The sequence below is a fragment of the Cydia amplana genome, chromosome 22 (assembly GCF_948474715.1).
Source record: "Cydia amplana chromosome 22, ilCydAmpl1.1, whole genome shotgun sequence".
NCBI lineage: Eukaryota > Metazoa > Arthropoda > Insecta > Lepidoptera > Tortricidae > Cydia > Cydia amplana.
Window position 1 is genome coordinate 8,470,652 of NC_086090.1, and position 26,291 is coordinate 8,496,942.

Here is a 26,291-nt window from a genome sequence, read left to right on the forward strand (position 1 = left end):
CTACAATTTCTTGTCGGACTATAGTGTCTATAGTTTATTGGTGATATTCTTTACTGTTCTGATTTTGTTATTGTGACAAATAAACTACTGTTTCCTAAACTGTGGATAAAATTAAGTTACCTACATATAATATTATTCAAAAAAGAAACTATAGTTTAATCGCACGGATACTCTTCTTGTAAGTCGGTTAAATTGAAGTTTTGTCACTCGACTGACGTAATGTTTTACTAACGAACCCTAAAAAATAAAAATAGTTTTTACGAAAAAAGCGAAGTGGGATTATTTCCAACGTTATACTCGATTTTTTTTGTTTAAAAAAACACCCGTTTAAAATCTGTGTAAATAAGTCATTCATAAAAACATACGTTTTTATTGTTTCAAAAATTATAAAGGTACTTAACCGTCAATAATTTTGGAATTAATTATTTTAATTCATATTTAAATTGCCATGTTGTTATTATTTACGTAGTCCATGTTGTTATTATTTGTTTTTGTTTGTTTGTGCAATTGTTAGGTGTTTTTTTTTAACAAAAACGATTTTAAATAACAAAGGTAAGTATTGAATAAATTTCAGCGTCATCGTCATTCTATTTTGGATTTAAGAACTTCGGATTATAGTCACGGTCGAAATCGAATAAGTACAAAGGTATGAATATTATATCTAGCCCTCAACACTTTAAAATGATAGATGCCAATTAAGGTAAACGTACTGGTGCTCGACGCAGTACCAGTACATGTCATCTTGAAACTTAAATCATTGTCAATAGAGGTGACAGCAGGGTGTCATCTATTGGGCATTAGCATGTCGAGCACTAGTACGTTTACCTTATGATACTCCGGGAAGTATGTGTCACCCAATGTATAGGAGGTGCAAATTTTGGTATCGGATGAATTCACTTGGCACAGATGTAATATACGTAAAACTAAGTTAATTGAGCCCGGTAGCCATTCGTCAACCCCTGACAGGTAGGCAGGGCAGTCACAGTTATTAAGACGAAACAGGAGCTGAGATTTAAATATTTTAGGTAAATATACCCGTCTCGCTAACGGAAGCGGCGCCTAAAACTAGTGCGATAAGGACAAGGCGAAAAATCCTGCGTAAAAATCTCAAAAATCGAGGTTTCGTCCTCCTCCAAAACCTAACCAATCGTAACCAAATTTGGAAATCTAAATGATTATGAAATTATCTGTGTCGGACCGTTTTGCTTTTTTGGCAAATTGGTATCAGTTTTGAATACTACGCCTCTCATTGCGGCATAGTCAATTAGGCCATTTTGGCCATTTTTGAAGGGCTCTAGCGCTTTAAAAAACAAAAATATCAAAAAAGGCAAAACGGTCCGACACAGATATTGATAATATTAATCTGTGTTGAAAAAATCATTGCTCTAGCTTCAAAACCCACGAAGGAAACAGTCGAGTACGTTTGTATGGAGAAATGACCACTCCTGTTGGCTCTTAACGCACCGTCCTATATCGAACCCGCTACCCACAGCCGCCTAACAACTGCACCACAAACAAGGGATACGACATTTCCGCAACTGCTGAATGCTTCCCAACGAGATAATTGAATTTTCCTGTTACTGGAATAGCCGTAAGACGATACGGTCATTCGGAATCGACTCACGTGCTGCATATTATGCGCTACGCAAAACAGCCGTAGGTGACATTAAAAATATTTTCATCACACTTGCGCAGTAAGCGTGTTATTTCACGCCAATTCCAATACCAACCAATACCAGCACCACCAATACAGCAATAGCAATATAGCAGCAGCAATAGTAGACCAATACGAGCAGCGGCGTTTAGAAGACCTGGATGCTAAGCGCCATCTCCGTAAGACGCGACCGAAGCCCTCGTATACCTACACCTACAACTCAGCCGGCCAGCTCCATTGCGCACCATGTAATCGAATTTTCAAAACTAAGTTTGGCTTCGCAAGTCATGTCCGAGCATTCCATGTTCCTGATTAATCAGTTGGAGGAGTCGCCGTCGTCGGACACGGCGAGGAGGACTATATATATATATATATATATATATATATATATATATATATATTTATATTCACGCAAGTGCAGCGGGAGGTAAAGTCCATTTTACTCCTACGGGAGTTATATGTCTGTATCACTAGAAAACTAGCTGATAGCTAACTAGGTACTATGTTTTATATAAATAAGATTAAGTTTAGTTTCTAAATAAACGAAAAATCTCATTCAATTGGTTACCATACTCTTTATATCCTATAATAAAATATTTATTTATTTATCTTAACCGGGTCACTCACACCGGGTCAAAAGTCCTTTAACTAAACGCCGGGCCGGGCGCTAGTTTCAGGGTGCAGATGTTCGTCGAGTTAACGATTATGAAACAGATCGAAACACGTCGAGTAATAATCCATATTAAATATAATAAAACGGGTCACTCACGAATCCACTTGAACTGCGTGAGTGACTATATGAATATTAAAAAAAATTGTCAGCTGACATAAAATTTTATTGTCTTTAAAAATAGTTTTTTTTACACACAAATAGATTTAAATGAGAAGTAAACGTATCTTAACGAAGCTGAAATCGAAATTTGTTTCGCTTAGTTATTGTTAATTAAATATATGTACTAGCTTAATCTATAAAAAATAAGTAGGTACCTAGTACTTAGGTATGCTACGTTATTACACTTGTATCGAAATGTCTTAGCATATTACGTACTGAGACAAATCATTTACCAATGCCTATAATCGATTAAGTAAGGTGGTATTATCGAAACGCGTGGAAAGTCACGTACTGATTAAAATTGGACTATAGCAGATACGTCAGTATTTTGTGGGGAGGCGAATGAACTTATTAATTATGGTTCCTCTACACGTTGGCCCAATCTAGTGGTCCAATATGATGGGCCAACGTGTAGAGAGGGTAGTGGTGTCGGTTGGCTTATGGCGCGGCGAATGGCGATGGGATGGCCGCGGTGTCGGTTTTTCGGCACACATCATGGCTCCTCTACACGATGGGCCAACGCCGGCCACTCCAAGGGACGCAGCCATGCGGTAGAATGAGATAGCAATATCACTTGCTCCCTCTAACGTATAAATGCGTCCCTTGGAGTGGCCGGCGTTGGCCCATTGTGTAGAGGAGCCATAGATCACAACTGAATGTCGCCATCGTGTAGTTGCGTTCCAACCATCGCATGGCCATCTCGTTGGCCCAGCGCTGGGCCATCGTGTAGAGGAGCCATTAAATAATTTGGATTTTAGTACAATGTACTAAAAAGATACAAGATCCGACTATAAAAAAGAAGCTTTTTATTGTGTATATCGTCAGGTGACAAGCAAAACTCACTAATTACTAAAAAATATTTAAACAAAAAACAACATTGTTTTATTGAATAATTTTACGGTTTAGACTCACTTGTCACTTGTTAGAGTCACTCGCGCGACATGTTTCGGAGAGCCTAGGTCTCCTTTACGCACCACCTTCCTTTACTCCTTTAGGTACGCGATACACGGCCGTCGTGAACGCTGCTCGCACTGTTAGTGCTTGAGAAAGGAGACCTAGGCTCTCCGAAACATGTCGCGCGAGTGACTTAAAACAAGTGAGTCTAAACCGTAAAATTATTGAATGTTAGCATGTCTCACAACAGTTTAAATTCGAACATTCTTTTAGTATGAATATGGTTCACTTTGGCTATGAACTTGTGGTGGAAATTAGTGAGTTTTGCTTGTCACCTGACGATATTATCTACCACGTTGAGAAATTGGTAAAATATAAATAAGATTTTTAGTGTTTGTACTTACTTACATCGGTGTGGGGTGTCGTTGAATAGGTATTTCATAAACCTTTATGGTTTCAAAAGGAATGGTTTTTTTAATAAAGTCTTTTTATTTTCTAATATTAACATAATTTTGCCTATTGTTAAATGATGGACAAGTGACTAGGAAACCCTATATTTTCCGAGAGAGACCTAGTTAGAGAATTATTAGTGTGAAATAAATACACGTGTAGCGATTTTACGACAATTTTCTACACCTTATTACATAGCAGTAAGGTTCAAATTAACTATATCTCTGACGCAGACTGTACGTGTTCAATCCATTTTAATCGAAATTAAGATAATGCGGTTTCTCACAAATTGGTTTTTAGTTGTTTGCGTAAGGTTCCGGTCGGGTGCTCGTGGCGCAAGACTTTTGTAAGGGCCGGAGAAAATATGGGGCTTTATCTATGAAAAGGGACATTATTGTCGATGGCGCTTACGCCGCACAGCGTCGCGCGGCATTGTATTTTTATCGGAGCATCTTTAATAATGGCGTAAGCGCCATCGACAATGAGGTCTCTTTTCATAGATAACGTCACATATTTCTTCTTTAGAAGAATAAAGTCGGATATTCTTATTGAACACACCTCACGCTCACTTATGACAAAATGTTTTTGAACGGAAATTGTTGATAAAATGTTGTTAGTTGTTAAGATTGTTTATATATACGAGAACATTCGGTGCCAGACTTTTGTAAGGGCTGGAAAAAATATAGCTTGTCCAGAAGAAAAACTTCGAATAAAGATAAAGATAAAAGATAGTTTATTCAAGTAGGCATAATTATAATGCGCTTATGAACGTCAAATAAAGCTAGGTAGAATGTACTTATACATAACATTATATATAATACTTTTGACATATTGTTTGATTTTGATACTATAGTTCGTACCATGCCATAATTAAGTTAGATGACACAATTTTATACATACCAAAAACATAATAAAACCTATGTTAATATTGTTAATCATATTTCTTGTTTGCCGCACAGCACCATCTATTCCAGTTTCCAAATTCAGCGGCACAATTTTTTCATTATTTTTAGGGTTCCGTACCTCAAAAGGAAAAAACGGAACCCTTATTTTATGAAACAATCTATGAATCTTTAATAAACGGAAATTTAAAAAACGGAGCCGAAAACCGTTCCGCGCGGACTTTATCAACAAAATCGTGTGACCGACGAACGGTAGCGGTGTTATCAAACAATGGCAAATCATTACATCAAACATTGCACGGGTCAGATTACAGTAGCGCCTGCCTTTTAACCATAATTAGTCTTGCGAAGGAACTCCCGGGTTCGAATCCTCTTAAATATATTAAGAACGGGTCACTCACAGACGGGTTAAGAACGGGTCACTCACAGACGGGTTAAGAACGGGTCACTCACAGACGGGTTAAGAACGGGTCACTCACAGACGGGTTAAGAACGGGTCACTCACAGACGGGTTAAGAACGGGTCGGGGCGTTTTGCGACTTAAAATGCGTGAGTGACCCGTTCTTAATATATTTAACATGTCTGTGTCTCACGGAAGTTTTGCCTCTTAAGGGCATTTATTTGTGTGTTTATCACAGATGTATTTGTTCCTGACTTATGCATCCATTTTCTATGTATTCAAGTAGGTATTTATTAAGATATATGGCTTGATTTTTGGATACTAGACGACGATTTATTGAGCTTACTGTGGGACAGGTTGATTTGTGTTGTCTTTTAAAACCTTGATATACCTACATAAACATTAAATATATTTAATCTCACGTTTTTTAAGACGACAGTTTTCTCTCCATAACGAGAAGCTTCAACAGTAGCACGCGTTGGCGGACCGAACGCAGAACGAACCCGCCGAACGTCAGAAATACTATTACTTACTACTATGATACTATTGGACCGAGCGAAGTCTGGTCTAACGATCAACTACAGGTAAGTACACTTTAATTCATGTTTATTCTAAGTTCTTGAATTGTCAATAAATTTTCATGAAATTTGGCAGGAACGTAGTTCATGTAAATAGTTTTTCTGTTTGGGGCGACTTGTTTACTTGTTTCCTACATTTGATTGTAATGGCAATGTAACGACTCTTCGGGACGTCACTAGCATGCTTAATGACATAGAATTTGAGACAAACTGACCTTCCGATAGTTCCTATAAACCATCGCGCTGTTAACTGTCAATTTACAACATTATAGCAATCAAATAAGATCCATTGTTCTTTGATAGTCAGTTTAGTGTGTACAATGCTCGGAGTTGTATAGGTACGTGGAATATTTAATGGTATAGGTACTTTATACATCGATGCTTTGTTTCATGTTCAATTGTGGTTGCGGAACTCTTTGACTGCGGAAGAGGTTATATACGAACCCATGCGTATAGATCCATCATCATCTTCCTCAAGTTGTCCCGGCTTACTGCCACGGATCATGGGGGCGTAAAGGTCCAACCAATGTTGATTTTTCGAGACGATCTAATTGCACAAGAGTGAGATTCGTATAATAATGTAATGTTCAACACGAGTCACTCACGCGTGTCAACTTAACCCGTGAGTGACCTCCTTGAGTTAGACACAGTTGTAGTGGCTAATCCGTCGATTTGTCAACAAAAATAAATATTTATAAATATATAAAGGGGCAATCTTACACATAGATATAATACCTAGTCCCACAATAAGCTCAACCAAGAACAGGCTCAACTTATAGGTTAATAATAAAGCTTCCTTTGAGTTACGAAAACTTGGTGACTCAAGGGACAATTACTTATGTAGGTACATTTTTATCGGGAAGTTGTGATTTCGTATTTATCCCGCTCAGAATTTTATTCAAATCTAACGAAAATTCGTCAACAAAATAAAAACCCCATAAGGACTTTTCGAGCGGGCAATGATACTAAGGGTTAAAGTAAGTGTTAAGCTTTCAAGTAGCAACGTTTGATAATGTGAAATAATGTCCCTCATTTATCACTAGAGATGAAACCCACCGATTTCTAACCCAAACGATTTACTGCATACCATAGACTAATTAAGACTAGTTGGCGTAAACACCGCAAACCTATTGCATTATCCATTCTAAAAAGACCTAAGTAAACAGATTTTGAATGAAAACAGGACGTTTAGATTTAGACCTTCGCTGCCTTAGGAGAAAATGTAGTAAACACTTTGAATTTTATATGAAAATACGTCGTTTTTACCAAGATGCTGTAATCTATGGTAATTAGTAGAGATGCCCCGAATAGTGGTTTTGGCCGAATACCGAATATTCGGCATGAGATGCGAACATTGTGAGTCACAATTATTATGAAAACTGTTCGCCAACAAAGCACAACGTTTGCTAAGAATTTTTTTTTGTAAAACAGAATTAATGAATGTAGTTAGAGTCAATCAAATCAGACCCATGATAAAAATAAAATATTTCATAATCAACAAATGCTTAAAAAAGGGTCTTCCTATTTAACAACTTTCTAATAATACTTTTTAAATATGAAATATACCAAATTTTTGGTATTTTTTTGTGTAGTTTTTTTTTAAACAACAGATATTCGGTATTCGCTATTCGGCCGAATAGTAGGCAACTTTCGGCCAAATACCGAATATTCGGCAAAGTGGCCGAATAGGCCAAATACCGAATAGTTGCCGAATATTCGTGGCATCTCTAGTAATTAGAGAAACTCGCGCGCCGCTCACGATTTCATAATTACTGCATTCACGGTCAATAGCAGGCTCATTTACTCGGCGACAGCCATAAGGCTTAATACGATTAAGGCTTGAGGTAATACGACTGCAGCTACATTGCTGGTGCAGCGTTGAAGCAGTGAGAAATGATGTCATAAGTACTTATTATAGATTTTTAAAACCAAAACTTCCGTGAGACACAGTTAAATTAAAATAAAAAATTAAAAAATTAAAAATATATAATATCTATACGGCTACCATTACTTTGGCACTGACATAAACGCCGTCGAGAACGTAATTTACTTTCTATACATCTCGCTCATACTCGCATAGCTCGAGATGCTTTTAAAAATCTGTAATAAGTACCTATGACATCATTTTTCACTGTAAACGTTCTCGATAGCGTAAATGTCAGTTTTGACACTATCAGTGACTCATGGTACGGGCTCTGGGCGACCGAGCTTTGCTAGGAAACCATATAAAAACTCGAAAATGCGCGTTTTCCCAGAGATAACATAGCTAGATCGATTTTTCGCCCCCCAAAACCCCCATATAGCAAATTTCATCGAAATCGTTAGAGCCGTTTCAGAGATCCCCGAAATATATATATATATGACACCGTAAGATTGTGAACCCGTTAGTTTATAATCTAACGTAGGTTAGGTTAGGTTAGATTATAATCTCCCTACCGTCAGTTTATAATGTAACTAGCGAGATTATAATATGACGAGTGTTTACAGTTTTACGGTGACATATATAAATAAATATACAAGAATTGCTCGTTTAGAGGTTAGAATATTATATACTTATTAAAACGGGTCACTCACGCATTTTAAGTCGAAATTTGCTCGACATGTTTCATTCCATACCTTTATGTGACTCTAGCTCGACACAATTAACTGATTCATTACATTTGTTTAATTTTTTACAAGCAGAAACGTCTGCGACCGATGCTATTAAGCTTAGAATAAAAAAAGTGGAAAAATTACTGTCTTGGGTGAGACTTGAACTCACGGCCTCTGGATCGATATTTCAGCGCTCTGCCATCTGAGCACACATCTGAGTTACATTTGTAATCAAGGCAATGAAAAAAAAAATAAAAAAATTAACACAATCTGATCACCATCTAATTATACTAGTAAACTGTTGGTGACAATAGATTTCCCTTTCAATGTTACTGGGCGTTTTTTTTTGTCCCCTACACATTTTTTTCAAATTTGGGATTTTTTATGTTATTTCTACTCAGAATCACGAGCTCTTTCTATCCTATAGGAGAAAAAAAGTGTCCCAAAATTTCCATACATTTTTCGATCTTTCCATTCCGCGACCGCCATACAAAGTCTATGAAAAATGGTGACGTAATGGAAATGAAAACCTTAGGACACTTTTTTTCTCCTATTACGATAGAAATAGCTCGTGATTCTGAGTAGAAATAACATAAAAAATCCCAAATTTGAAAAAAAAAGTGTAGGGGACAACAAAAAAAAACGCCCTACTGTAGTAATAAGGTAAACGTAGTGCTCGACATGCTAATGCCCAATAGATGGCACCCTGCTGTCACCTCTATTGACAATGACTTAAGTTTTAAGATGACATGTACTGGTACCGCGTCGAGCACCAGTACGTTTACCTTAGTACTAGTCTATTATGAATAATTATTGTCATTATTATTAACCGAGGTAAAACCTTGATACTGAATATATACTGAACAAAGATATTGAGATGATTATCGACTTGTTTATGGGGTTTAGGGAAAATTATTAATTAATAGGCTGGGTTGGTTAATTAATTATGAAGTAATACCGTTCTCTCGTCTTCTCAATTATATAAAAGTTAGTGATGTACCGACTATAGTTTTGGCCGACTAGCCGACTAATCGGCGCTTGGATTTCCGATTAGTCGGCCGACTAGTTAGCTAGTCAGCTAGTCGGCCAAGTTCATAATCGTTACTTCCCGATAAAGATTACGTTCGTATGGCTTTATCCAAGTTCGCATGCATTAGAAAAACATTTTTTTGCTCCTTACGTCGCCGCGCTTTCAATATCAACTGAAAGATGTTCTGTGCTACTGCGACAATACATCCTATACATATGAATTTAATATGAACACAATCTCTTATACCCTCAATACGTATTTGAGTAAAATGGGCATGTAACATTTGATTAGTCTTGGCTTTTTATTTTATTTATATCCTGTTTTCTGTAATTAATAATTTCGCCGACTAATCGCCGACTACAAATGTGGCCGGATAGTCGGCTTTCCCGACTAGTCGGTACATCCCTAGTAAAAATACTACCTTCTGCCCGCAACTTCGTCTGCGTGTTATTATGATGATTATTGATAAAAACCCGTCAAGTGCGAGTCGGACTCGCGCACGGAGGGTGTTTGTTGTATGGGAGCCCCCCTTATATACTTATTTTATTTTATTTTTAGTATTTGTTGTTATAGCGGCAACAGAGATACATCATTTGTGAAAATTTCAACTGTCTAGCTATCGCGGTTCATGAGATACGGCCTGGTGACAGACGGACGGACGGACAGCGAAGTCTTAGTAATAGGGTCCCGTTTTTTACCCTTTGAGTACAGAACCCTAAAAACCATCCTTTGTTCTTCCCCGGGTAACCTAAGTACATCGGTTCAGCGGTTTAAGCACAAAGAGATAACAGACATAGGTAGTTACTTTTGGGATAATTGAGGATTGAGGAGTACTCTTAGCGTGAGATTATGTTAATGACGTTCCCTTTTCTTAACACTGCCAGGCGTAGCTCACTCCGCGATTTCTTCGCTTTGCTACAGGTAGCTAAAAGTACATCCGTTCCACACCAATTTTGGCGCGCGTGGCGCTGTCGCCACCTAGCGGCCATATCTGTGCTGATCGTAACAGACGCGTTTTGTTAGAGAGTGAGTCTTCTGTACCTAGTGTAAGGGTAAAAACACCAGAGCACCATTTTAAACAATATTTATTAGGGAATAACAATAATAATCAGAGTTTTGGACTTAGGTAATACGCGACGCCGATCACGCGCAAAAACCGATCTCTAGATGACAGACGTCATAGTGTTGCTCTATTCCCGACTCGTAGTAATGTCAAGACCGCTGTTTGACGATGCCGCCTTTTAGCTCGGCCATCGCCTGACCCGACCAGCGCCCCGCAGGTCACTGTCATCAGTGCAGCCACTGAAGTCTGCCACAGCCAACGCAGTCGCAGCAAGCTGGGTCTTCACCAGGTGGATGTAGCCTCCACCAGTTCAATATTCTGCAAATTGAACAAGCACCTTTTACGCTCAGCCGATATACAAGCCTTGGTCCTTTTGAGTAATTCGACTCGAGTTCCGTTGAAACGGTCTATTTCGTTATTGTTAACTTACACCAAGATATTTAGTTCTATTTCAGTCGAATTGGAGTAAGGGCTTAAGCCGACTGAACCAAATGTAAGAAAGCATGACCAGGCTAGGTACCAAATAATCCGTGGTATGAGAGGTGTTAGGATATGCAAGTCTGCTCAGCACTTGCTTGAAATACACAAAAGGCTTAATTCACGTGCATATGACACCAAGAGGATATAAATACCAATTAATTAATTATGCAAAATAATAAAATATTGCGATGAGCGTGACATCTAGCGGCAGGTAGATAAACCACCCCCTTTTTTTGTAACACCATTTAACATAAATTATTTTCTTGTGAATAACGTCATATAACTTTGAAGGATTTATTAGATTTTGATAAATTTCTAGCATGTATACCCATGCAGCTAACCCAAACCTTCCATTGAGCGGTGCGTTCATACTGACCGCTTAACGTAACAATGACTATTTGTGTCGTTTTAAAAGCAAAGACTTGGAACAAACTCACAATTGGCTTCTCCGTTGTAGGATGTAAGACTCCCTCGCATGCACGCACAAAAATGCGTACAACTCGTGAGAGGCTAACATGGGACACGTCTCATGCATGTGCGGAGCTGCCTAGGCTAGGACACCACTGCCCTTGTAGGCGCAACGACCGTAGAAGTCGGCCCTTCACGATAAGGTTGTCACGGAGCCCGGTGCACGCACTCGCTCCAACTGGGTATTTCGAACAGGCACTCCCTCCAACTCTACTGGATCCGGTACTTCGCCAGCGATCCCTAGAAGGTATAAGTGCAAGCAACCCTTTCAAGGTAACCTTGAGATCATCAGTCTTAAGGTCATTAAAATATCCTTTTGTAAACAAGGTCTCAAGCCAACCTCTCAAGGTCAACAACAAATAGTACGATACGATATAGATAAAACATTTATCGGTAGTAGAAATAATGGTCCTCTTAAGGATAATATCATATCGCATGCAATGGTCCGCCTCTTAAAGCCTGCACTGCAGATACCAGGAACAAACTAGCCTGTTAAAGATAGTCTTGTATCACATGCAATGGTCCGCCTCTTAAGGCCTGCACTGCAGATATACCAGTAACAAAATTAGCCTATTAAGGATAATCTAAGCTCACATGCAACGGTCCGCCTTTTAAGGCCTGCATTGCAGCAAATACCAGTAACAACCATCCTCTTAAGGATAGTCTTATATCACATGCAATGGTCCACCTCTTAAGGCCTACACTGCAAATACCAGTAACAACCATCCTCTTAAGGAAAGTCTTATATCACATGCAATGGTCCGCCTCTTAAGGCCCACACTGCAAACACCAGTAACAACGATCCTCTTAAGGAAAGTCTTATATGACATGCAATGGTCCGCCTCTTAAAGCCTACACTGCAAATACCAGTAACAACCATCCTCTTAAGGATAGTCTTATATCACATGCAATGGTCCACCTCTTAAGGCCTACACTGCAAATACAAGTAACAACCATCCTCTTAAGGAAAGTCTTATATCACATGCAATGGTCCACCTCTTAAGGCCTACACTGCAAATACAAGTAACAACCATCCTCTTAAGGATAGCCTTATATCACATGCAATGGTCCACCTCTTAAGGCCTACACTGCAAATACAAGTAACAACCATCCTCTTAAGGAAAGTCTTATATCACATGCAATGGCCCACCTCTTAAGGCCTACACTGCAAATACAAGTAACAACCATCCTCTTAAGGATAGTCTTATATCACATGCAATGGTCCGCCTCTTAAGGCCTACACTGCAAATACCAGTAACAACCACCCTCTCAAGGATAGTGACAAGCAACAGGCCGCTCCTTAAAGCCTCTGTTGCGATTACCGGCGCCAGGAAGTAGCCTATTAAGGATAGCATCCCTTGCCAAGACTAAAGTAACAACCCTTCTTAAAGAGCACATAATAATTAAAGCTCTATAGCAGACATTGAAGAAAGTAAGTAATATAAATAAAATAATCACTCAGTTCTCAATCCGAGTGTCTAATAAAATTAATCAAGCACAATGTGTTTATTTTAGTCGGCAAACCCGTTAGCAAAACACATAAGTATGACAACAGTAACCCAGTTCTAAATCTGGGATAAAACAAAATCACAACTCGATTCCAAACTCGAGAGTAAGTAATATAAATAAAATAATCACTCAGTTCTCAATCCGAGTGTCTAATAAAATTAATCAAGCACAATGTGTTTATTTTAATCGCCAAACCTGTTAACAAAACACATAAGTATGACAACAGTAACCCAGTTCTAAATCTGGGATAAAACAAAATCACAACTCGATTCCAAACTCGAGAGTAAGTAATATAAATAAAATAATCACTCAGTTCTCAATCCGAGTGTCTAATAAAATTAATCAAGCACAATGTGTTTATTTTAGTCGGCAAACCTGTTAACAAAACACATAAGTATGACAACAGTAACCCAGTTCTAAATCTGGGATAAAACAAAATCACAACTCGATTCCAAACTGGAGAGTAAGTAATATAAATAAAATAATCACTCAGTTCTCAATCCGAGTGTCTAATAAAATTAGTCAAGCACAATGTGTTTATTTTAGTCGGCAAACCTGTTAACAAAACACATAAGTATGACAACAGTAACCCAGTTCTAAATCTGGGATAAAACAAAATCACAACTCGATTCCAAACTCGAGAGTAAGTAATATAAATAAAATAATCACTCAGTTCTCAATCCGAGTGTGTAATAAAATTATATCTCAGTTCCTACTCTGAGAATATACTCGTAGTCAGTTCTTAATCTGAAAACGGTACCTGAAATAACAGCATTTGCCTTTAACATGGAAAATATAATATAATAAGCAGTTGCTACTATGCAACCAATTGTAAATGATCATGTGCAACTTGGCTTGCCTCTTCCGTGCCCCTAAATAAAGGCAACACTCTTACTATACCAACATTGAACTACACTAGAGCCTGAACAGAAGTTCATGTTATCGAGGTTCCTCTCTTACCCAGGTTCGCCTTATCGAGGTTTCACAAATTGTATTTTTCAACCATCATGAAGTCTATATTGATAATGATCAATCAGTCAAATCATGGCACATATGCTTAAACTATAAAGCTTCCAATCCCAAGACACACATGGTTGATTTTCTCCAGCTGTGCATGTGCATTTTATGTGTAGATAACTCAACACATCATCATCCAGGTTAACTTATACCTGCACAAAACTAAATAATTTTGTTAAATGCCATGCAAGCACACATTGTAAGGTATTGAGTTCATAACATAATAAACCACAATTTATGCATTTTTCAAAACAATGAAATACATACTTAGTGAACCCACAAAATTTGTGAAACATATTATTATTTATAACTTCTGATTTATGAAACCCAGAAGTAATAAAAGTGTACTGTTTATTAATGCAAACGGTACCATAACACACTACAAGTTCAGACGAAAACCGTCAATAACTTCAAACAGTAAGTAGCTCATGACACGATATTCTTCGGTCAATGTTCATAATAATGTTCATGTAATGGTCTATAGCGATGAGAAGCAACATGCTGGCGCGTCGGTTTGCTCACTGTTCTGACCAAGCCAAAATAACTCTGTTCAAGGCATACTGTCAGGCGTTCTACACTAGTCAGCTGTGGTACCATTTCACGAAACGATCGTTCAACAGACTCCGAGTACAGTACAACAACGCGTTTCGTGCAATGTTACGGCTACCGTGGCGGTGTAGTGCGTCTGGTATGTTCGCCGAGAACAGAGTAGATGACTTTTACGCTATAATGCGTAAAAGGCACTGGTCGTTTGTCGGGAGAGTGAGTGAATCGACGAACAGTATTGTTAATGTGGTGTACACAACCTGCTACTGTCTACTCATACAGTAGCAGGTTGTATGCAGATGTCAGCCGCACCTAATAATTAGTAGCTACCTACTTGTTTAGTTTTAGATTTAGTATACCTAGCTTTAATTTTATTGTATTATTGTAAAATGTAATGGGTTTATACCTAAATAAATAACATTTTATTATTATTATTATTATTATTATTATTATGGGTTGTATGCAGTGAATGGGTTAAAATAGTTTTTTGGAAAGCTTTAACCAAGCTATTTACCTTCGTTTAATATTCACCCATAAAACACTTATCGGACTGGAACGTTTAGAGTCCAGTCGCACTTGTATGTAAAAGACATGTATCATGTAGACCGTCAATATCCATATTGACTCCTGAAAGTATTTACCTCGCTTACCATTAGCAACAACCTGCTTTACCAGTGTCATACTCAGCTCAGTAAGTATCTAGTTCAATATGTCCATCTCTTTGACAAGATTAAACCTTGGAAACACCTATAATCATACTTCATCGGTGCAAGTATTATAAAATTATGGTCAAAACTTCACCAGCAATAAAGTTTTGTTATAAGGAAATGCATCTGAAACATACTGTTAAAACACAAATGATTATCATTGTCAATAACTCAAACACTTGACAATGTCATGCCAATAACTTTCATTAGTTTGGTAAGTCTGTTTAAATATATGTCTTTGGTTCATTTTATAACATGACATTTTGTGATAAATATTTGCAATGCAAACTTAAACCAACATCCCAATGAACAAAACAACAACCACAACATACTATAAGCTGTATGCAATTAATTTGTATAAACATTCATAAGATTTTTCATACATAGAACCAATCAATAATATGTACAGACAGAAATTTTCTCAACATGTCAAATGATTTACTGCCTTATTTATCAGTATGTCTGCAGCTTAATGTTAATTGCATAGATGCAGGAGGTTATATGTGATATAAACTGTCTTTTAAAATATTCAGTCCGAGGAGGCTCCGGAAACATGGAGCGACTACTTGTGTCACAGACAATACTAACCAGCTACAAATAACTGTCACCTTTCACTTATTCACAAAGCGCACTTTACTAACCACACACAGTCAATGTAACACGTACTGACCGTTAGTATACATGTACAACATGAACAAACATTTGATTTCTAAATAAATACCTCATTTTCCATGACATCGGAGATTAGTCACTTATCAACATATTTTCTCCATATAATGAATTAGTTGAACACTAGGACATATTATACCTGGCATCCATAACCAACTAATTTTGAAATATTAGCCATGTCCATCCGGGTTCATTACAGAGGCCTGACCCGATAGCCACTCTAGTGTCTTCAACGACGGTATGGTCGTTCAATTCAAGAATCATTGCTGTCAAATTTCTGGAAATTACACAAACCAAAAACATACCAACAAAGCGTTATTTCAGTTGCAATAAACATGTGTAATATCACACACACACACACACATATGAAACAACAAGTAATTTCTCCTTATTGTTGTTGTAACCAATATTCCAGTGTTTTTGAAAACTTGTAATCTATTTTAATTTGACTGAAAGGATAAAGTATTAAATAGCACTCATTGTTAATCATGAAAGCATAATACCACCATACATATAGCATCAATCAAGGCTAAATTTACATTACCAAACTTGTTTTATATGCTTTTTACTTGAATGCAAATCTCACCACGACACAAACTTTACAAAATGTTCATAGCATTTTGTTAATATGTCATGTAGACATACTTAATCACATTATGTTATGTATCTGAAAGCACATAGATTACAAAAATAACACAACATATAAGTGAGGCAGTGAATATTTACCACTATGGCCCCGGAGCATTGTTAGGTGTTGGATCGACAGACTTCTTACCTGAGTTAACTTTTACCTGAGTTACTCTATAATCCCAAGGATTTATTTCATTCATACCAATATCAAAATTCAATTGTACCTAATGGTATCTGTCAGCTTATGTCTTGTGATCTTCTGCTGTGAATATTGTAATACATACATGCCAGCAGCTTTATTACACTGTCAATATGTTTTATTTTTGACAGTCATGATCATTGATGTACATAAACTGAAATAGGTATCTGAAATCAAACACAAAACACACAAAACACACGGCAAAGGTACGATACGCCAGCCAATAGCCGGCACAGGTTAGTTTTGTAGGCTATTCTTGTAGGTATGATTTTGACACCAATCTTGGACTTTGTATATTTAAGTCCCTAACTGATGAGTGGTGTTGGTGCATTTACTCATTACAATCAGATTAACGATTAGAACAATGAAACAAGGAATGACTACGCGCGGTAAATTTCGTAATGTCAATTTCGACAAATTATATCGTAGTAGGCGGGAATCCACTATCGCACTTCTGAAGCTGTAAGGGTAAAAACACCAGAGCACCATTTTAAACAATATTTATTAGGGAATAACAATAATAATCAGAGTTTTGGACTTAGGTAATACGCGACGCCGATCACGCGCAAAAACCGATCTCTAGATGACAGACGTCATAGTGTTGCTCTATTCCCGACTCGTAGTAATGTCAAGACCGCTGTTTGACGATGCCGCCTTTTACTAGTACTATTATTTATTCTGTGACACTGCCAGGCGTGGCTCACTCCGCGATTTCGTCGCGTCGCAACAAGTACCTACAAGTACATCCGTCCCACAGCAATTTTGTTGGCTAGCCATAGGCCGCGCGTGGCGCTTGCGCCACCTAGGGGTCATATCTGTCCTAATCGTAACAGACGCGTTTTGTTAGAGAGTGAGTCTTCTGTACCTAGTACTATTATTTATTCTGTGACACTGCCAGGCGTGGCTCACTCCGCGATTTCGTCGCGTCGCAACAAGTACCTACAAGTACATACATCCGTCCCACAGCAATTTTGTTGGCTAGCCATAGGCCGCGCGTGGCACTTGCGCCACCTGGCGGTCATATCTGTCGTAATCGTAACAGACGCGTTTTGTTAGAGAGTGAATCTTCTGTGCCTAGTACTATTATTTATTCAGTGACACTGCACATTAGGTAGCTTATTATGGCGGCACGTGCAGTACGTCATTCGACACGTAATTCGAGACAAGTAGAACGCTCGATCCCGGTCACCCGATTAATGGGATCAGCCTTTTAAGGGCTCCTCTTGACTGTTCACTTACTTCACTCTTACATTTTTGCGTTTTGTGCATTTAGTCTGTCAAGCTGGATGTGTCAGTAGTCAGTATCCCTAGGACATGAACAAAAAGCAGCAATGTACAGAAATGTAAATAAAACAGGTCCACAGATAAGATACAAATGACACGCGATTTTCGAACAGTTCAATTCAAACGTAGTGTTGCTAACCCGCGATTTTTCAAATTTGCCGCCTTTTTCTACTGACAAGATTTGTTTGACCAAGTACATATAGTGTATTTAGTGTTAATCAGGAAGGCGGAAAATCGTCCAGAATGAAGAGCCTTGGTGTACAAAATAACGACCTCATGTGGTCGCGACCCTCAGTCATGAGCTCATGAGGACCGAGGAAGAAGAAGAGATACAGAGCCAATAGGTATTTTCATTAACACAACCACGAATTTTTTATCTCAATTTAAGCCTCTCAAATTAAACTATATAATCAAACATAATCCGTTTACATAGTTTTATGATTATTTCATCTTTACTAACATTACTAATAAAATGTTACGCCATTAAGTATGTGTAATAAAGATTAAATAAATAAAATTACTAATAAAGTGCTTTATTTTATTATACCATTTGAAAAAACCAGATGATAATCGGGGAAACTATAAGTAGGTAGGTAATAGTTCGACAATGTCCGGTTTATTGCCCGGCCGGATTAGCGCGACAATACCATACCTAGTTACCTACTATTACCATACATATACTCTTTACAGTACATATGGTGCTACTTTCCCGAACTAGTGCGGGAAATAGCACTTTCCGTGCGTAAGTCGAAAGTTTAAAGTGCCGTACGTGTGTACTGTATAACGTTGTACGATACACGTGCGAATAGGTAATTCGCAACTCGTGTCGATTTAAGACACTCCCTTCGGTCGTGTTTCATTTTATCGCCACTCGTTTCGAATTTCCTCTTTTCCGCACTTGTATCGTAAATAACTATTATTGCAAACCTCAATAAAATAAAACGATACAAAAAGAAAACAAACACAAGCAGAGGTAAAAAACAGGCGGTATTATCGCTAAAAAGCGATCTCTGCCAGACAACCTCACTATACTATACTTCTACTATCCTTGCCATTATTCGGTAACTCACCAAAAATGGGAACCGAAATATTAGCGGTACCTACAATATTTTGTAAATTATACGTGTACCACGTTTTTACGATTATTCACTGAACAACTGCTCTATCAAATATATCATCGGAGCAACTAATTCCTACCTAATTTCTTTATTAATTAACGAATGCTCTAAATAACATTGAAATTGGACCGAATCACAGATCATTTGTCCAATAAACGCTCTAAGTTCATTGCGCTACTAGCTCTTTCCTTAGAATAAATAAAGTGGAAAAATTACTGTCACGGCCTCTGAATCGATACTCCAGCGCTCTGCCATCTGAGCCATCAAGAACTCATCCATAGCCAGCAAATCTTTCCACCATATGGGTCAAAGGGACCCTAGCGACATCTACCGTAAGAGCGTTACACTTCTTAAAAGGCTACTGGAGCATCGTAATAGCATCGTTCGTTAAATGGAAGAGATCCCTCAAAGGGATAAGTTCGCCTTTGTACTTCTTACTAATTGTATCATATTTTTAATGTCTTTTTGTACAATAAAGAGTTTGTTACTACTAGTAGTTCGCGTATCAGTTGACAATCATTTATAAAATCAATACCTAATTGATAAGATTAAATCGTTTATTTATCACTTATTGCGGCGTAAAAAATATGTCAGCAAAAAAACCATAGTATTTTGTGACGCATCAGTTAGGTACTGTAATGTCATGTAAATATTTTTATCAATAAATTAGATTTTTATTTGATAATTACGTATGTATAATGTACCTACTATTGCTACAGGTTCATTAATTTGTAACGACGAATATTAAAGAAATAATTATTGTGTAGACACACTGGCCCCTTCCCACCTCACCGGAACCAGTAACCAAGCTGGTGCGGCGGCTAAAGCGGCCGAAAAGCTTAAAATGCATAAGTACAGGGGTCTCGGCCCCGAGTAGGTATATTTTTATGCCATTTGGGGTTGAGACCCTTGGCCCATGGGGTCCTAGTGCCCTACAACTTTTTAAAGAGCTGGCAAAAAGACTGATCGACCTCACTGGTGATCGAAGAGCTGGCAGCTTTCTCGCGCAGCGTATTAGCCTCGCTATACAGCGGGGAAATGCTGCCAGCGTCTTCGGCACCATGCCAAAGGGGTCCAATTTTATAGATTTATTTTAATTTTATTTAGTATTAGTTTATTTCTTTATTAATGTACATTATTATGATAAGTATCTAAGTAGGTACTTAAGACCAAAATAGTTGGTTCAATTTAATGTAAATATACTTATAATGAGAAAATAATAAGAAATGTTAAGCTTATTATACATCCAGCTACAAAATGGTGATTTCGAGCAAAGCGCCTAAGATATGCCGCGACTGCGATTCGTATACCTACGTACCCTTTGTATTTTCTATAGGGGACTAGCGACCCGCCCCGGCTTCGCACTGGTTACCAAATTATACATAAACCTTCCTCTTGAATCACTCTATTTATTAAAAAAACCACATCAAAATCCATTGCGTAGTTTTAAAGATCTAAGCATACATACAGACAGACAGACAGACAGACAGCGGGAAGTGACTTTGTTTTATACGTATGTAGTGAAGAACAATTTGTATTGCGGCGTCTGTAGGAGATAGTGTTTGAACCACATATAATATCATGTACCTAACCATTGTCGTGATACTCTCAGTTGTGTTCTATTAAGTTGAATAGGATAGTTATTAATATAAGAAACACACTGTTTGATGACGTTTAGGACAGCCAAGTTTATTTATATGTATAGGTACGGACGTGATTTTTTTTAATTTTATTTAATATTCAATTATTTATTAAGATAAATTACAAAACAAAACCTAAAGTTGCCTGGGGCATAGTCCCCGGGACGCTAGCTGAGTTTCCCCTTATTATTCCGAGGTTTCCCCGCTGGATTGCCAGACTTAAGGGGCCCACTGATTAACAGTCCGCCGGACGATATCGGCCTGTCAGTTATAACAAAAGTTGACAGTTCCGAACAACTGACAGGCCGATACCGTCCGGCGGACTGGTAATCAGTGGGCCCCTTTAGCCGCTGAGCGAAATATTCGCGGAATTAAATACAGCCCGTCTAATCTAACTTGGCACCGATTAGGACAGAACAAAGTGACGCAGTGTCATTATAAACGTCTGATTTTCATAGAAATTGGACATTGGCCACACATTAAACAACCAATTTTGCTAGGAACCTAAGTGGCTTAACAATCACGAGCGTGATGGTGGAGTCAGCAGCATAAATTGCTAAGCGGGCGAGGTGTTCAAATTGATCTTGACGCGACTAATTTTGAACACCTCGCCCGCTTAGCAACTATTGCTGGCTGTACTTACCTCTACAACAAAATATATCCATTCGCGCAAAATATATTTTATCAATGGGTCATAATTCGAATATTGTCACAATAAAATAGGGCGAAGAGAAATTTCACATGCAAAACTTTGTACTTACTTAAAATGGTGGCGGCAATCTATGTTCTGACACTTTTTTTACATCTAAAGGGGCCCACTGATTAACAGTCCGCCGGACGGTATCGGCCTGTCAGTTGTTCGGAGCTGTCAACTTTTTGTTCTAACTGACAGGCCGATACCGTCCGGGGGACTGTTAAGTAATGTATGTATGTATGTATGTCACTTTATTGCACATAAACAGGTTTACATAAAACGTACAAAAACAAAACAAAAATAAGAATGTTATGTACAAAGGCGAACTTATCCCTAAAAGGGATCTCTTCCAGCTAACCTTTGAGAAAATGCGAAAGGATCAAACACTAACCGGTGAAAGACAATTTAATATGGACAAATAGCAATATGAGAATTTTGAATTTATGAGTAATCAGTGGGCCTCTTAAAAATGGCGCCTGTTTAATTTTTAATCTGGTACCTTTAACCAATTAGTGATAATAATCATCAATATCGTATCATATATATATTTGATTGATCGAAATGCGTTTTATTTCTGATTACTTATCTTTGAAAGCCTACCTGCTAATATAAATAAGTGAGAGATAACTATTAAAATTTCCACTTCTGATTATAGGTAATTAAGTATACTTAGGTACTTGGGCGTTTTTTTTTTGTTGTCCCCTACACTTTTTTTTCAAATTTGGGATTATTTATGTTATTTCTACTCAGAATCACGAGCTCTTTCTATCCTAATAGGAGAAAAAAAGTGTCCCGAAATTTCCATACATTTTTCGATCTTTCCATTAGGTACGCGACCGCCATACAAAGTCTATGAAAAATGGTGACGGAATGGAAATAAAAACCTTAGGACACTTTTTTTCTCCTATTAGGATAGAAAGAGCTCGTGATTCTGAGTAGAAATAACATAAAAAATCCCAAATTTGAAAAAAAAGTGTAGGGAACAACAAAAAAAAAACGCCCACTTACATGATTACCAATAATAGGCTTTTTTTATAATTATTAATTAGTTTTATTTAATAACTTTCGACTAGAAGTTTTTTATTACTCAATAAGCATTTACTAGGCAATTATGTAGTTATTGTTTAATTTCTAAAAGAAAACTAATGTACGAAACATAACTCCTTTGCACTTAATCTTCGGAAATATTAAATTAGGACCATAAGTCAACCCATTAAAGTGTATAATAGCTTAAACAAGTTTCAAGCTAAAATTTCAATAAGAGGTCATTCACCCTTAGTAACTTAATAGAGTTTGAGAATGTGATAAAGCAGATGACGGCGAGTTTTTGCATCACAGCTATTGCGACAGCGAGGTCACATATTGGAAAAAAACTTTTTGTTTATATTAATTATGAAAAACTTATGAACACAGAAAAAACTTATTATATATATATATATATTTGCCAACATTTTTAGAAAACATATCCCAAATAATTAAATAGTTTTCGATATAATTCGATGCGACAAGATGCCAGACGTCACTAGGTTATTATGAAAGAAATTTACATTTTGTGTTTAAATGTGCAGAATTAATTTTAATAATATAATTCGTGTGTATTTAATAGAAGTAAACCACTGGAACTCAACATAACGTGCGTAGTGTATTCTATGATATATATATATATATATATATATGTCTTTCGCTCCGTTTATTTTTTTTTCATCGTCAAAGTTATAATAAATTTCAAGAAGCAAATTTTGAGAGATTTTTTTTAAGTGGCTACTATTGTTCATGTTTTTTTACGATTACGTTTTTCAGATAATTATATTAACTTTTAAAAATCTAAAACGAATATTTTAATACCAAACTTAGAATAAAAAGTAACCTAAAATTAAAACTACCTACAAAACTAAAACGAATACCTAAAAAACGAAATGCAAACGTTAAAAGGAAAATTTAAACAGAAAACGGCATTGTCATCAAAAATACTACTTTAGGGCCAGAAACGCCGGCTGAGAAAACAAGTGCGCATGCGTCGATCGTGCGTATTATTCAGTGACTGCGCCGTTCTATTCTGCGTCCAGATCGCTTGAATTCAGTTGGACCAGTTTTTTAGGGTTCCGTACCTCAAAAGGAAAAAACGGAACCCGTATAGGATCACTCGTGCGTCTGTCTGTCCGACCATCCCCCCCTTTATCTCCGAAACTACTGGGTCTAAAATTTTGAAAAATATACCTACACAAAATAGTTCTTTACCTATGACAGGAAAACCTATTAGAAATGTGCAGTCAAGCGTGAGTCGGACTTAATTACTTAGTTTTTGATCCGACCCTTACGGGTTTTTTAAAGATATTTCTCTCACTTTTCACATAAAAAATACATTGTTAAAATTGGGTAATGTACGGAACCCTTGGAACGCGAGTCCGACTCGCACTTGGCCGGTTTTTAGGGTTCCGTACCCAAAGGGTAAAAACGGGACCCTATTACTAAGACTCCGCTGTCCGTCCGTCCGTCCGTCCGTCACCAGGCTGTATCTCACGAACCGTGATAGCTAGACTGTTGAAATTTTCACAGATGATGTATTTCTGTTGCCGCTATAACAACAAATATTAAAAACATAATAAAATAAAGGGGCTCCCATACAACAAACGTGATTTTTGACCGAAGTTAAGCAACGTCGGGCGGGGTCAGTACTTGGATAGGTGACCGTTTTTTTGCTTGTTTTGCTCTATTTTTTGTTGATGGTGCGGAACCCTCCGTGCGCGAGTCCGACTCGCACTTGACCGGTTTTTTTAATTTTTTCCTCACACTTGCGTCCAGACGTAGGGCTGATTTGACATTCTGAATTATTATTAGTAGTTGCTCGTTCAACTCGGTCCCAATTTGAACAATCTTTTTATTTTTTGGCTGTAGCCTATTTACGACATTTTTACCGTATTTTATATTCGTCGTCAAATAGGTATATGAAAATCTTTGTGAAAAATATGACGCGTGTTTGTGAATAATAAAAATGTTATAGAATTTAATTATAAACGTGTATACTTTACTGAATAAATTATGGTACTTATTATTCGTTTTTACACAATGTTTTTGTAATTATTTTTGTACTGCAACAAGCGTGTGCAAATTGGTATGTGAGTGATAGGCATTAATGGAAATAACGACACATGATAAGTGGACGATAAAGTAATGAGTATACGTCAATTAAACGTGTTACGCTAATTTACAAATTAGTATAGTTAATATTAAATTCAAGCAAACTAATTTAATTATAGGTAACATGCGTATACAAAAATAAATAAAATGTATCTAAGCTGATAACTTCACACTTAAAAAACTTGAATTAAATACAAGCACAAATCTCTAAAAAAGTTAAAAATAACACTTACTTGCAGCTTTTATTCACTGGATCACTTAAACTAATATCACAGGATTTTAACAAATTAAAACTATTTATTTACACCCACAAAATTAACCAAAATAAATAGGTACACTTCACAGTTTGAAAAGTTACATTCTCTGCGGCGTGAAAAGTACGTTGCGTTCGACGTTCGAATTTGGAATCGGCGCGTGCGATGCGGTCGGACGGCGCGGTTCTACTGTCGCAGGTACGGGCGTGCCGTTAATATCAGGTGGACAGCTCAATCAGTAATTGTCTGATAAGGTATAGGGTTGTCGATAAGTTAAACACTGGCACACATGTCAAGGGCTGTCAATCATAAGATAAAAATAAAGGCCGTGCCAGGGCTTGTAATTTTTATGGATGGTGTAGCTCTATATTAGTAATTAATATGCAAAATTTCAGCCCCATAAAGCATATAGTTTTTTTTATCATTCGAAATCATCATTTAATAGTCAATTCTACCAGCCATGAGTCAACATAAAGAACCAGCTCAAAATTAGCCTCAAATTACTTTGCCACGCTTATGGCTAAAATATATGCAACTGTCTCATCAGTTTTTGAACAATCAAGACAGCCTTTAGGAACTGGTGTGGCGAAAACATATTTATAAAGCCCTATTTAGATCTTAAAGTCAAAGTCAAAATATACTTTATCCATGTAGACCTCAACTAGCACTTATGAATAGTAATTAGGTGTTGGTGTTACGTATATATTATCTTAAGATAATTATCTGAGCAATTTATTGATGTTAATATTATTACGGGGAGTCTTAATTATATTAAGACTCCCCGTAATAATATTAACATCAATAAATTGCTTAATTTTATTAAGACTCCCGTGAGATTCGAACATAATAAAAACTATTTAAAAGGGGTTAATATGCACAGAATAACTAATAGTAATATGTCCCAAATATGTTTTTGATACGAATTGCTGTCATGTCATTCTGTCACACAATAAATAGTCTTCGGTTAACGTTAACGTTACGTATTTCAATTATAGGTTATGGGCCCACAGAAAAATCTATTAAAATATCACTGCGGGTTAATTCCGTTACTGATTACAATCTTATCGATCATAAGTTAATCACCAAAAATCTATTGACGTCAATGTGACAAATCCGAAATTAGGTACTTTACTGATATAATCATGATTATATAAATAGCACCAAAAAGACGTTCGTGCGTTCTCTAATATGCTACATCTGTAGCATACTATAGTAAACTAGCGACCCGCCCCGGCTTCGCACGGGTTACACAAAAACTTAACAAATTACACACCTTCCTCAAGAATCACTCTATTGATAGGTGAAAACCGCATGTAAATCCGGGAATTTTTTTGAGTTTATCGCGAACATACATACCTACAGACGTCTGTCTGTAGGTATGTATGGGTAGGTATGCATGGGTTCGCGTTTTACACTACACCGCGTCTGTCTATACGCGGTGTAGTGTGTCGCTGAAAGTGCTTGCATATGTAGTGCTAGTGCATAATTGTTTTCCATCGTATTTTCTTCGGGTTTTTGTGTTTATCGGGGGCAAATTGTGTTT

The 26,291-nt window shown here is 37.2% G+C and overlaps 1 protein-coding gene across 4 annotated transcripts in view; it reads right to left on the bottom strand.

Annotated features, from left to right (window-relative positions):
• The window catches only part of LOC134658294 (solute carrier family 41 member 1), an 87,730-nt gene that overhangs the window by 43,243 nt on the left and 18,196 nt on the right, over nucleotides 1-26,291 (bottom strand). Inside the window, exon 1 of one of the 4 annotated variants that reach the window (XM_063513914.1) lies at nucleotides 24,728-25,039. The exons of 1 other annotated variant lie outside the window; for it this stretch is intronic. The gene's annotated coding sequence lies outside the window, so the exon portion shown is untranslated. Of the gene's footprint in view, nucleotides 1-24,727; nucleotides 25,040-26,291 lie in introns of those variants that run through there. 2 more of the 4 variants (XM_063513913.1, XM_063513917.1) reach the window with 2 other exon arrangements.